Here is a 15,225-nt window from a genome sequence, read left to right as displayed (position 1 = left end):
TCTATCTATCTATCTATCTATCTATCTATCTATCTATGTAATCTAAATAGTCACTCATCGATTTGACTTGACCAAGTAACGGGGACTGAATTGAACCACAATGGGTAAGTCAGTCTTGAAATCTCCCGCAGATTGTAGAGACATTGCCTCTTATGTACAGGTCTGCTTTGAAGCCAAAGACTGAATAAACTACAGCCATCTGAACTTTAGTTGAGAAGTTTACAAATGGGAATTCTTGATATTTCATTTCATCACCCTCTCTGTTTATAAGTATTAGAAATATCACAAAGCAGTATATGCAGGCTTCCTTGGTGCCTTTTCCTAATTTTTCATGCTTCTGGTCAGTGGTAAGTGACAATCAGTATGTGGCCTAATGTCTTATGAAGGATCCATTCCTCATATAGATGTTCTCTATTTTAAATTTTTACTTTAATTAAAGTGATTACCTTTAAGGGAGAAAATGGTATTCCACTTTTTTTTACACCTACTGATGTGTGCTACATGGCCAAGACTTGGAAAAATTTGAACTGGAAGCACAAACATGCAATTATAGAAAAAAAAGGCAATACTCATTTAAATGTGGGCGATGAACTTCAAGCTCCATCACTAAACTGGAAAGTTCAAGTTGCACGTGCGCACACATCCAAAGGTATAGAGGACACTGCAGAACCAATTAGTCCAGCTACTCAGCCAGAAACAGGCCTGCAGTACTCAGCACAAAGACAATTTCACAGACTATAAGAAGCAATATTTCTCTAGATAACTAATTACGTTGAACTTATAATAGAAAATAAAAAAAATAAAAATAAACTGTTCAAAAAATGTTGTTTGGCTATTTTGAACAAAATGGTTTTAAGGTTTCCTAATTGGACTACCTAAGAAAGATATCATTTGGTAGCAGTTAGTTAAGAACCACGTAGCAAGAACCTTAACTAGAAAAAGAAAATCTTAGTACATCACACCAGTTTTAACATCATTACATTGGTTATCTGTGTCCTTTAGAACTGACTTTAAATGGTATTTAAAGTTTTAAAAAATCTTTATATCTTTAAGTGCTTGTCCCCTTACATTCCCAGCTGTAACCTGCCAAGTTACCAACCTCTACTTTTCTCTGCTTTGTTTTCCAGTGCTGTTGTTCTGCTTCATAACCATCTAATCAAAGTCCTGAGCATCCACTTGTAATGTTTGAATGAAAGTGGATACTATAACTGCCATGTGACCCATTGCAGCAGTCCTCTAAGGTGCAGACTAAAAACAATAAGGAATGACTTAAGAACATTTATTTTAGGTAGAATACCCAGTAGGGACTGGGTGGTCTTTTGGCTTTTAGTCTTTTTTCCCCCCATCTTATCTGAAGTTATTTATTATTATTATTATTTTCAGTCCTCCCCAGCTATCTGACCTTATCATCCAACTCAACTTTATAGACTTAAAAAAAAAAACTATACTGTAGCTGCGTTTTCCCAAAATTAACCAAAGTTCAGCAGCTCTAGTATGCAAAATGGGATTCTGACAAAAGCCTGACACATTAAAATTATTCCACAGACAAAATATCTTTGTTTTAAAAACTTTTGTAAAAAATTCAAAGTAGAACAGTTCACACAAAAATAGAGAAAAAATGGATACAGCAAAGAAAAGAAACATTTTTCTTTAAAAAAAGTTCTGTTTAAAGCTTAAAAATCTTGTTTCATTTCTTTAATTTGCTTATACAGTTGAACCATTTCTAAACCATGTCTGATAGTCAGAAAACTGTATGCTTATCCCGTTTTCATATTGTAAATGGGTCTTTTAGTCCCTGCTAGCACTGGGACCTATTCTAAACAACAACAACTGACTCAAATAACACACTTTATCTTAGTTATAGGAAGAAAGTTCTATCTTCTATTAACTTACAGGGGGTAAAAGGCTATACCATTGTCTATGACTGTGGTTCTCAAACTGTGGGGCAGGCCCCCCTAGGGGGGCACGAAGTAACAAAAAGGGGGGCACGAAGATGTGAAAAAAAGAAAACAAGAATCAAAAATATGAAAAATACATCTATTGAAACCAAAACAAATTAACTTAAACTACATTTTGGCAATAGAAAAATAAATATAGAGTTAGATAAATGTCGATAAAAGTTAAGTAGGTATAATAAAATATGCATCTATGATATATCATTAATTAAAGAAGAACAAATTGGTATTAGTGAGCTCCTTTCAAAAAAATGTTAGGGGGGCGCGATTAAAACTGTTATGAAAACTCGGGTCGCAAATACTTAAAGGTTGAGAAATGCTGGACTAAGCAAACACTAATTTAACTTGAAGCATTAACTTTCTAAGGTTGGTTCTTACATATACAATAGATGTGGACTCTACCTTTTCTACTAATTCTATATGTATTGTATGAAAAACAGCATATTGATTTATTTTTTGTATGTCATTTGTTCATTATTATTATTCTTATCTAATTTTTTTCCTCTGACATTGTGTAAAGTACTTTGAGCTCCATTCTGAGTATGAAATTGTGCTATAGAAATAAATGGTGCTGCTGTTGTGATAAAATCCTTTAACACTTTTTCTTGTTGGTCTTGTGGAGGCTGAAAGCCTGCTTCTTTATTTTGGGGCCATGCTGATTTTGATTATAGGTCATATTGGAGCTTTTTATCCTTCTCCTGGAGGCAAAGCCTCAGCTTGGGTTTTGTGAGCCCAAGAATCAAGACACTGTGCTGACCCCATTAGTTATAACAGTTTACTTGGGAGTTCTTGTAATTAAATAGATTTCAATAAATCAGCGAGGCATGGCGGTCTATGTTTTTCGTATTGATTTCACTTAAGATCTGGGGTTTCACTAACTTTAGCCATTATTAGGGGATTAGAACTGGTAATGCCACTAGTTGTAGATGTGGTAAGTCTTCAAGGAGTGAGGAGTTTAATGATTTTTTTTCTCCCTTGTAGCACTACTACAAGTCTTTTATTTGTAGTTTACTCATTTATTATGTATTATTATTAATATTTATTATTATTTGAAACTGATATCGCAATACAGTGATGCTTTTGTCTGTAAATGTTGCAATATATTGTCAATGATTCATAGCTGTAAGTTTAGCACAAGCTGTGAATTAGTACACTGTGAAGAGAGCTATATAAAATAAAGTGAACTCAGCTGAAAACTTCCATGATTCTGAACTGGACTGAACCAGTTTGATTGTAGTCACACTTATATATACAGTAATAATAATAATAATAATAATAATAATTCATTACATTTATATAGTGTTACACTCATATATTCAATACTGTGTAAAATATAATCTTTTTGCATAACTAAGTAATGTACAATAAAAAAACTGCTGAAATAAACTGATTGTGAGAATATGGTAACATAATAGTCAAGGTGTGTATGAAAAGATTATAATAAACATATATATTACTCAAAATTATTATGGAATATTAAGGATGTTTATGGATGGATCCAAAGGTATTTTGACGCTGTGACCACCAGGGGGCGCTCCACCTCCCCAAAACCCAACACAACGGACACCAGACACAAGCCCATCAACACAGAAGTCTTTTTTAAGGCGTGGGAAATGATTTTCCTTTGTGTTCCCACCACCTCACCACAGTTACAATAAGTACCAAAAAGTAGCAAACAACAGTGTCTTCCTTTTTCATCTCTCTCTCTCTCTCTCTCTCTCCCTTTTGCCTTCACTCCTCCTGGCAAGCATTGTCCTGCTCCTCCTGACTCTGTTCCCTGATGAGGCAGTTCCTTATATTCAAGATCCCGGGAGTACTTCCAGTGTTGCATAATTGTGGCCTGGGAGCACTTCTGGGTAAGGCAGGAGCCCTATATTAAAGGGCTCAGCAGTCCCTGCAGCACCCCCCAGAAGCACATCTCGAACCCATCAGGGCTGAACCAACAAATACCAATTCCCACACAACCCTGTGGGAATCTGAGGCACCGTTGCAACCCAGCGGGGGCTGCCAAATAGCAGCTCGGGGAGATAACGCTCTTCATAAGCCATCTCCCTCTGTTCATTCATTAAGGAGGCGTCTCGGCCTCGTAATGATCCCAGCCATCCCTCACAATGTGCCTTACAGCATCAGCTTTTTGTGTCCCAAAATTAGAAGTGTATATAAACAAAAGTCTGTCTGATTATGTGTCAGTATTTACAACTGAGCTGATAACCACTACTTTGGGTCTACAATAGATTGAGCAACTTTCACCAAACAGAGTACATATCTGTTCTGATTCCTTTGCTGTCTTATAGGTTATTAGAACAGGTAATTCTTCATCAATACCAGATTTATTACTGGAAGTGACTCAACCATTGTATCAATTACAGAATTTGGGTTTGTATGTTACTTTTTTATAGTTTCTAGCACATAAAAGATCAATGGAAATGAAATAGTTGATGATTTGGCTAAAAAAAGCCACTGAAAAAACTTTTATAGATTTACAGGTGACATTTAGTTAATCAAAAATTAAAAGACTGAAAAATGAGACTGAAAATTGATTTGACGTGGCAAAAAATGAGGGACACTGATGGTAAGGGAAGACATAGGTATAGAATACAAAGCAGAGTCGAATCCATGAGAAAAGGAAACAATTTAAGTGCCTTGAGCATGGCAAAGGTGCTGTATAAATAAAATGTATTATTATTATTATTATGAGAAGGGAAGAAATTATATTAACATGCATCAGAATTCGGCACACTAGATTAAATTATACATTATGCTAGACAGGACAGCATCTGTCTTGAGTATGTAAGATCTTGTAATGAATTAGAGACAGATAACAACAACAACATTTATTTATATAGCACATTTTCATACAAATAATGTAGCTCAAAGTGCTTTACATGATGAAGAAAAGAGAAAAAAAAAGACAAAGTAAGAATTAAAATAAGACAACACTAATTAACATCGAATAAGAGTAAGGTCCGATGGCCAGGGAGGACAGAAAAAACAAAAAAACTTCAGACGGCTGGAGAAAAAAAAAATAAAATCTGCACAGATTCCAGACCATGAGACCGCTCAGCCCCCTCTGGGCAATGAGCATATTTTATTATTATTATTATTTTATCATTATTATTTATCCCTGGGAATGGGTAACTTGACATTGCAACAATTATTAAGGCATGGAGAGGAGTTTAAATTTATATGTAGATCCATATTCTGTTATTTAAAAACTATAGGTATATTAGAGAGCATTTAATTGGAAGATACTGTATAGGTATTTCTAGGGATAGTCCCCTCCGCCCCTTCCTGCGTCACATTCCAGTCCAGTTGGTGGCGGTAATGCACCTTAAGTTGGCTTGTCAACCAACAGAGTGTTCTCTTGTCAACCATAGACATATATAGATAGACGCCGCATTCACTGTGTTGCCCAGTCGACACGATACGTCAGAGCATATGCCATATTGTGAGTGGCAAAAGTGCTATTTAAACTAATACAGGTAAACGTGGAAACTGGGTTTTCTGATGAAAAAACAATGTTTAAAACAATATCATTTACATACAACAGATTTTGGCGAATCATTTAAATGCAATTATTTATATCCATTTATATACTAATAATGACAATTATTAAATAATAATTATTATTATTAAATAATTCCTCCCATATAAGTAACATTTCTCGGACTGCCTTCTTCCATCTCCAAAACTTTTCTAGACTTTGTCCTGTTCTTATGCAACACAGTACTGAAGTGTTGGTTAATGCCCTAGTCACATTACGTATAGATTACTGTAATACTATTCTATCTGGCATCCCACAAAAACTTATCCATCACTTACAACTTCTTCAAAATTCTGCTGCCAGGATTATAACCTGCTGTTCTAAATCCACTGAACATATTACACCTATTCTTTCTCAACTTCACTGGCTCCCTATTAACTACAGAATACAATACACAATACTGCTCTTAACATTTAAAGCTCTCCACAACCTCACTGATCTCCTACACACTTACACTCCTCTCACTCACTCAGATCCTCATCTGCAGCTCGACTTTCTGTACCGCACATCAAACTCAGTTCTATGAGAGCTCGAGCGTCTCTCATTGTGCTCCTCAACTCTTATATACGTCAGCTCGATTCAATAACACATTTTAAAACTGCCCTCAGAACTTACCTTTTCAAACTGGCATACCAATTGTGAATTTTGCACTGTTACTGCCAGTTATCTTTGTGAAATGATACACTTAATGACAAAAATAAACAATTTTATTGTATACAAATTGGCTTAATAATTTCTGAAAACATTTCACTCATTTCTCTCTCAATCCCTCTCTCTCTCTCTCTCTCACACACACACACACACACACACACACACACACACACACACAATGTGGTTACTTAAATATATACAGGATAGGATCTAAAATCCATGAAACAGAACTGTCTTACATAGCTTTTTCCGTGTGTTGCCACTCAGTAATTTGAGAGTATTCAGTCTGGCAATATGGTGCAGCCTTAGTTTGTGGAAGACAGACACAACTAAAGACATGAGCATAAAATGATGGTTGTCAATTTCAAACTGTGTTTCCTCAATGTGCTCCTTGAGAAAAAACGTATCATCTGAACCAATATCAGCCCGAACAAACTGATTGATCAAAGATACACTGACAGCTTGTCCTAATGTTGACTGTCGGATAACATGCTCAGCTACTTTGACCACCTTGACTGGACCCTCAGAAGGAATCCTCACACCTCCTTTGTTTTTTTAATGTGAGCAAGTGGTAGCTTTGATCATGTGATGCTGGTACAGCATCTGTTACCAAACTAGCACGGCACACATCACAGGAGAGCTTTCTCAAAATCCCGTTTAAAGGCTACCTCCCACTACTTTCTGAGGTGGATTTCTTTGGGAAACTTTCAAAGTTTGAGAAATGTTAACAGCTAACAACAATCTATATAGTTAATGACTTAATGCATTTAGCCAAAACGTTGCTTGGAGGCTCACTTGAACACATAAATGCATAGCTTTGCTAGCTTAGCCTGGCGTAGCTAAAGTTAAGATTATAAAACGGGATTTTCTAATGGCCGAATATAACCAAAACAATTGTTCAGCTTTACCTATGAAATGTAATCCCTGTGATCTGGTTTGGAGCGTACAGCGGTTTGTACAATCCCAAGCAGCACATGCGTGAGGCGTCTTTATCCATTACTCCACTCCATAGCAGTGCCACTCGCAATATGGCGGCGACGTTGACGTACGATGCTGCTGGTCATGAAGCATCTAGTAATTCTATGTCTATGTTGTCAACCGCCATTAAATAAGAAAGAAGACAATGAAGATGGTAACTTCAATTCGAGCGACGGAAACGGAAGTGGGATGACGCCACGTGCCTGTTTGGCTCGAGCTTCAAATTGAGTGGGTGAAGGTTTCGCAGTGCGTGAGGATTTAGCTGGAAAACCGTGACCCCGAGCAACAAAAGGTGTGTACATTTAAAATATTCAAAAGCGAAAAGAAAATAATAATAACAACAGAGCGACCGATTTCATTACCGTCAGACACACAGGTTTTGATCACTGAGTGTCACCCTACTGCTTCTCCTAGGCTCTGTTTTGTGTGTTGTAGCGACCCAGAGGAATGTGTCTGATGTCCGTAGCTGGGGCATTTTGACACCGCTTGATATTATTTGTACGTAAAGGCACAAAGACTCGTTCTGCGCTATTCATGAATGGCCGTTTTTCCTGTACGTATTTACCTCGGTTAGACCTGCGAAGCCTGTTTTAAATAGTTGACTATTTTGATGTCCTGGTAGTCATTTTGTGTAAACTCGTCTGCGCCTTTTAAAAATCATGTGTTTTTAAATAGGAGATCAAGTGAGCCCAGTCTTGGAGAGTCTCGTTTTATACCAGAGCTGTTCTGCTGCATGTTGTCACTGTCTTTGCCGCTGTGATTTTTTTTTCTCGGACGGATATTCATTCCCCCATAAAAACCGTGTTTTTATTTGTCGGCGTTTCAATTTAACATGCGGTGCCTTGTCCACTGAGATTTTCAAGAATTTAATGGAGATTTAGTCCAAGTCATGCAGGCGATAATTGGGATTTGGAATTAGAGCTCCACGCGTATGTGATTACACCTTATTTGCTACTGATACAAGTTGAAGATAGTATACAGAATATAGCACCTTTTTCTTCATGCAATAAAATAAATCTGATAGCAAGGAAAAATAAAGGCGTGTCCCAATGTCATAACATTTGTGTTAATGTAATGTTAGATTTTTGGCAAAACACGATATTTCAGTTGTATACGGTTCAAAATAAAGATGACGTTTTATTTACTAGTCTTTGGAATGTACAATGAAAAGCGTGGTTAACAATCGCTGCTGTGATAGACTGTGGTGTAGAATTGTATTGCATTCGAATGCATTTGAAGTAGAACGTAAATCCGTATTAAGAATTATGAATGTACAGTCAGTCAGTCATTGTCCAAACCGCAATATCCTAACTATAGGTTCACGGGGGTCTGCTGGAGCCAATCCCAGCCAACACAGGGCATTGCGCCAGCCCACCGCATGGGACACACACACACACACACACACACACACACACACACACTAGAGACAGGTCATTGAATAATAGTAATAATGCCTTGTTTTTGGATTCACAAATTTGTGTATAACATTAGTCTCGCCACTATTTTTTTTAATTAACTTTTTATTTATAATCTATGATTTTGAAAAAGTGTCCACACTATTTAAAAAGAAGTGTCACCATTAGCAAAGTATTTCACCCCCCTATGCTACACATGGAAAGATTTAACTAATTTGATCTCGAATGTTGTAAGCCTTGGTTAAAGTGAGTGAGACAAATAATATGTAACAATAATACAAGCAATATGGACTTTGCTATTTTGATGCAAGGGGAAGATACTGATTTCTCTACAGAGATCATAGCAGTATAAGGAGGCAGTTTGGCGTGCTTCAAAGTTCTGATCCTATTATTGTGGTAGGTCCAACACTGGTTATTCTAATAAAATTTAAACAGAAGAGTTGACTGTTTCAAAATGGTTTTTGTTTTTCCCACCTTTAATATTTTACAGTAAGTTCTGTGTTAAACTTGCAGAACTGAAATGCGCATATAGACTGAAATGTTTGAATTCTGGCTGAATTAGAGAACTGAACTTGTTATTGTTATCTGTGAGCTAGTGGTCTCCTACCACCTATAATTTCCAAGTTAGTACTGATGGATTGCTGACTAATATATTTTTTTTATTCACTCCTGTAGTGAGTCATTGATGATGTGCTGCTGTTGTAAAACAATTGTTGTTCTATTTATAAATACTGTATTAGTAGCTCATTATCTTGTGTTTGCTTGCTTTACTGAGGGCAAATGCAAGTAACAGTTTTGTCATTCTTGTGATGCAATTCAAAACAAACTGTGCTACTTTGCTAAATGCAACGAGCTGAGATCATTCCAAAGAACTGAAGGGTTATTCATCAGGACACTGACAATAAGCACACTGGCAAATTAATGTCCAGAAAACAAATCAAGATTTTTTTTCTAATTGCCAGACTAAAAGACTTGTGCATTAATAAATGGCTTCAAACAAGAATGAACTGAAGCAGTGATATTAACTGTCTGAGGGCTGAATGTTTTTTCCAAAAAATAGTTTCTGAAAAGCAATGGTTTCACACAGAAATCAACATAAAATGTTGCCAGCCAGTTTGACAAGAATGTGCGGCAGTCTTGCTGCCAAGCTGTCTTCACATGGCTGAGGCAGCAGGGATCACGGTTTCTACCTCTTATCATTGTTAAGTGGCACTCCTCCCTGGCGAACATTGCCGTAGGCGTATCAGCTACATGAACCCGTTCAGCACCATGATTAGCTGGGGACCAGTCAATTGAAGCTGGAACCTCACATTCGTTTTCGATCACTTGTATCAAAATCAGAGTCCAACAAGTCATAGTCCAGTTCAGAGATAATATGCCAAACGTCATCCACGCAGTAGTTTGCTTTATGCATTCACTTTGATCTCTCGCTAGATGTCAGTGCCATTTTTGCTGTTGTTTTCGCCTTGCTACTCACACAAGCCCAGGAAATCTTGGTCAAACCAATGAAGCTAACTTTCCTTCTAGCAATGAGAGTCCAACTAAAAGATAACAGTTGGTTTTGTCACAGTTTACAGTTGATTACCATCGTCAACTCCTCCTTTTGACAAAAGTCGACATCAGCCCTGAAAGAGTTAAGGCAAATGGGCCAACATTAATCAGTACAGTGGAAGTGACTAATAAAAACCTTACAAAATACAGCTGTGTCAAGTGGAATTACATGATGATAAATCCCACACAACACTATGTTTTGTTGATAAATATAATCACAATCTGATGCACAGAGTTTGTCACCTAATGTTTGATTTCTCTAATTTTAAGGCATGGAGAGAATGGAACTGTTAATTCCTGATACAGAAAATATAAAAAGCATTAAAAGAAAGTGGTTTGTCATTTTCACACAGCTGTAGTTGTTTATATATGAAATCTTTTAAAATTATATTTAACTTTTGAAATACCGGAACGTTGCAATGGTATGCTACTCAATCAGTCAAATATTGACATAGTGGATACAACCATTTTACCTTAAAGTTAACGCAGAGAAAGAAAAAAATAGAAATACAAAGGGGAGAAAAAAAAAAAGATTCAAAACCCTTCCAAGTAAAAGAGAGAGAGACAGAGATGTGAGCAAGAAAATCTCATTTGACTTTTTGAAATAGAACAATTAGATAGATACTTTATTAATCCCCAAGGGGAAATTCACATACTCCAGCAGCAGCATACTGACAAAAACACAGAGCAAGGTGGAGAGAGCGAGGCAGGTATAACAGTTAATAACATTGTATAATGTTAACGTTCTAAAAATTTATTTTAGTGCCATCCCAAAACATGTGATGCTGGATCTGTATGGCTGGGCTTGTAAGTTGGATCCTGCCACATCTTGGACAATTTTAAACAAGATGAATATGGTCATTGAAAGGTGTTTACTTGAATTATGGAATTCTTGGCACAGAACTGGGATGTATTCAATGTATCGCTGAGTTCCACTCCTTTTCGGAGATTCAAATTTGAAGGTCCATTTCCCACTGTTTCCTGGGATCTTTTGAAGGGAGGACTTTTTGACATTTATATTTTTTGTTAAAATGCTGTCTGAGTCTTCATCAAGAGTAACTACTATGGCCTCTGCAATTGATAAGGCTGTGAATTGTGGAAAGGCATATATATTTCATTAAAAAAAAAAAAACCAAAAAAAAAAAACCCTGAATTGCATGTAGGAAAAAGAGTGGAGCTAGAAAGATAAATTTGGAGCATCAGTGTTCATAAGATGCAAATACGTTGCCTATATAAAGCTCTCACAGTGTCTTAATCCATACTGTTTCACATACATTAAATACGGAGTAGGCTTGAGAAGGTTTAAAGTGGTTATTATATATGTATATGTAATATATCATAGTGTCTACTAGGGTGAGTTTTCCCCAAATTTATGTGAACTGAGGTCAAGGGCTACAATCATTTTGAAAAGTATGCCATTTGTATTTTTTGATGAAAATGTGATTGGCAAAACGCAATCTAATAAAACAGTACGTTGTAGATACGTTACTGTGACATGAAGACGGTCAATGAAACCCTGCACTCAATACCCAATTGACTCGGAGAGCGGTCTCACAAGGGAGCTCCATCCAAAAGTGGTGGGTCATGTACAGAGCAAAAGCCAATCAAAAGGGTTCAGCACAAGCCTGGCATGCTTACTTTACTAAATGTGAAACAACTCTGAACATGTATTCCTAAAGATAATTTTTTTTTTCTTTACTGTTTTAGACAATTTGTTTAAATTAATTTTTTAATTTAAGCAGAATCCTCAATTGTTTCCACTGTTTGATTTTCTTTAAAAAGGTACTTGCAGGACACTGGACATAATCTTTATTAAATGATCTCATCTCTGATTCTTTCTGCGCAGACTTTGCTAGACTGTTATTTATTCATTTAGATATATATATATATATATCTCATTCAGGAAGTGGTCCCCTGAGGCAGAGCAGGCTCTGAGAGACTGCTTTGGAACTACGGACTGGGATATCCTGCAGAGATCATATAGTGAGAACATTGAGGTGGTTGTTGACTGCACTACTGACTATATCAACTTCTGTATGGACATTGTAGTTCCAGTAAGAACAGTATGCTGCTATGCTAACAACAAGCCATGGATTACAAGCGACATCAAGGGCCTTTTGAACCAGAAAAAAGGGCTTTTAAAGGCAGTGATCAGTATGAGCTCAAGCACATGCAGAAGGAACTCCGAGTCCAGCTCAGGGCGGTGAAGGAGCAGTACAGGAGAAAGCTGGAGCAGAAGTTGCAGAATAACAGCATGAAGGAAGTGTGGGATGGGATGAAGATCATCACTGGCTGCAGCTTGAAGCGGGGTGCCACCATCGAGAGAGACGTGGAGAGAGCAAACCAGATGAACAACTTTTTTAACAGGTTTGACCACCCTAACCCACTCTCACCTCGGAGTACTGCACCCTCCACCCATCCTTCTGCTGATACCAGCATAGGTGAGAGTTTACCCCAACCCACAATTACAGCAGCCCAGGTAAGCAGAGAGCTGAGGAGACTTTGTGCCAGCAAAGCAGCGGGTCCAGATGGAGTATCGCCACGACTGCTGAAAGCCTGTGCGTTGGAGCTGGGGAGTCCTCTACAGCACATCTTCAACCTGAGCCTGGAACAGGGAAGAGTCCCAAGGCTTTGAAAAACATCTTGCATCACCCCAGTCCCAAAGGTATCACATTCAGATGAGCTGAATGACTTCTGGCCTGTCGCCCTGACGTCACATGTAATGAAGACCATGGAGCAGCTGCTGCTTCACCACCTGAGGCCATAGGTCCACCATGCCCTCGACCCTCTGCAGTTCGCATACCAGGAGAAGATGGGAGCGGAGGATGCCATCATCTATATGCTACACTGATCCCTGTCCCACTTGGACAGAGGCAGTGGTGCTGTAAGAATTGTGTTTCTAGACTTCTCTAGCGCCTTCAACACCATCCAACCTCTGCTCCTTAGGGTCAAGCTGACAGAGATGGGAGTAGTTTCATACCTGGTAGCATGGATCGTGGACTATCTTAAAGAGAGACCTCAGTATGTGCGTCTCGGGAACTGCAGGTCTGATATTGTGGTCAGAAACACAGGAGCGCCGCCGGGGACTGTACTTTCTCCGGTCCTGTTCAGCCTATATACTGTACATCGGACTTCCAATACAACTCGGAGTCCTGCCACGTGCAAACGTTCACTGATGACACTGCTATCGTGGGCTGCATCAGGAGTGGGCAGGAGGAGGAGTACAGGAACTTAATCAAGGACTTTGTTAAATGGTGTGACTCAAACCACGTACACCTGAACACCAGCAAAACCAAGGAGCTGGGGGTATTTTCTGTACGTCGCTTAAATCATCCAAGATCAGATGCCTCACTTTGGATGAGTTAATGCCGGTGAAACTCATTCGGGATAAGTCGGTTTTTCAAATGCAGCCATGTAGTAGATTAGTTTAGCTGGATCTAATCCTCCGAGATGAATGCGCGCGCCCGCACTGAGTGAAAAGCCCATATATATTGAGTCTAGAAAACATGATCAGCAAGTCCTTGATAGGCTATAACAAAATGATGAAAGAACGGGAGCATTTTTTTTTTTTTTTTTTTTTTTTTGTTCTTCACACTAGCGGAACAAGACTTTTTATTTGAAGGACATGAAGAATTTCAAGATTTAATATGCAAAAGGGGTAACACTGCAAAAGCAGCTCAAACCAGAAAAGACGGCTGGCAAAAAGTGGCCGACAAATTAAACACTAAGTAGTGTGCATTGTACTTACTGAATGCAGTGTTTCATTTCCTATGTGTCAGATTAATTATTATTTAATATGTCATAATTCCAGATCAAACGTGAGCACAAGGAGAACATGGGAACAGGTTAAAGTGAAGTACAAGAATATACTTCAAACTGGTAAATATTGGTATATATCTATTTTAAAGAATTGTTGACATAAAGAATCATATATAATATAAAAAAAAAAACATTAATTTTAAAGCTAATAAGAAGGCAGACAAGCAAAAAACAGGTGGCGGTCCATGCGGTCCAGACCTAACCCCTGCAGAAGAGTTGACTCTCCAGCAAAATGCCCATCGCCCTGTTTCTAAGGGCATTACAGGGGGAAGCTCCTCCTCAGAACCAGTGGCAGGATGCAGTGGTCATTTCATTTCCGGTAAAGGATGGTCATTACATACATTTGTCCTCAATGTGTGCCATAGGTATGTTCCATATAGCCCTCTTTTTTTGTTGGGTTAGTTGCAGGGAATGTCATATCCCCTGAACCTGTGTCTTACCAACGAGATATTGACAAAGGTCAAATATATGATGAAGACATGGTGTCTGATTATTCAGATCTGCGAACAATCCAGTGCCCCAATCACATTTGGAAATCCTGGGTAATGAGAATATTAGGCTGATTGTGAGATTCATCATGGAACTGCGGGTGTTTTTTCCTGTGTTGCCTACCTGCAATGGCATGAAACGCCTCTTTTATTGTCTGCACACGCAGGTGTCCAGGAAACACTCTGAAAACCCAAAGGAAATATTTCAGAGCCAAACAGACTTTACGAATTGCCTGGCAAACTGCACTTTTAGATAGATTTTCCGCATCGCCTACAGTGTATAAATAAAAGTGCCGCTTGCAAAAAACCTCAAAGCAATGCATACTGTCTGTGTGGTTGTGAGAGCCTGACTTTGCCTAGTCTGACTTCGAATATAAGTTGCTAATAAATCTATGAGGTACAATATTCCCCCTTGGCTAAAGTGGTATCTTTCGAAAAGAATTTCCTCCGGGAGCAATAAAGGATCTTGCCGATCGCGTAAACCCTCTATATGAAATTCTCTTCTTATAATTTGCGCACCAATATCATTTGGTCGCTCATTCATGAACGGTGAAGCCATGACTGAATGAATTCCATGTACGGACACTGATTACGTGTGTGAGCTAATCCTTCTTTACATAGAACAAACCTACTCCGAGCAGGTTTGAAGATTTGGATGTGTTGCTATGACAACACATCCAGGAAGAGTTTTGAAAAACCGACAGATCCAAGATCAGGCCAAATCGTCAACAATTACATCCGGCTAAACAAGTAATCCACGTACGAAAAATCCCCCCCTGGTGGTGGATTTTAGGAGGCCCAGGCACCTCATGGACCCCGTGATC

General features: G+C 38.2%; 1 protein-coding gene across 1 annotated transcript in view; it reads left to right on the top strand.

Moving 5' to 3' along the window:
* Nucleotides 1-7,286: 7,286 nt before the first annotated feature.
* The window catches only part of LOC114666536 (zinc finger protein 664-like), a 29,435-nt gene continuing 21,496 nt past the window's right edge, over nucleotides 7,287-15,225 (top strand). The window contains exon 1 of the mRNA XM_028821438.2: nucleotides 7,287-7,420. The gene's annotated coding sequence lies outside the window, so the exon portion shown is untranslated. The remainder of the gene's footprint in view (nucleotides 7,421-15,225) is intronic.

This window comes from Erpetoichthys calabaricus, chromosome 1, assembly GCF_900747795.2.
Source record: "Erpetoichthys calabaricus chromosome 1, fErpCal1.3, whole genome shotgun sequence".
NCBI classification, from domain to species: Eukaryota; Metazoa; Chordata; class Cladistia; order Polypteriformes; family Polypteridae; genus Erpetoichthys; species Erpetoichthys calabaricus.
The sequence above is the reverse complement of the archived record's forward strand: the minus strand, read 5'-3'. Positions and strand labels throughout refer to the sequence as shown.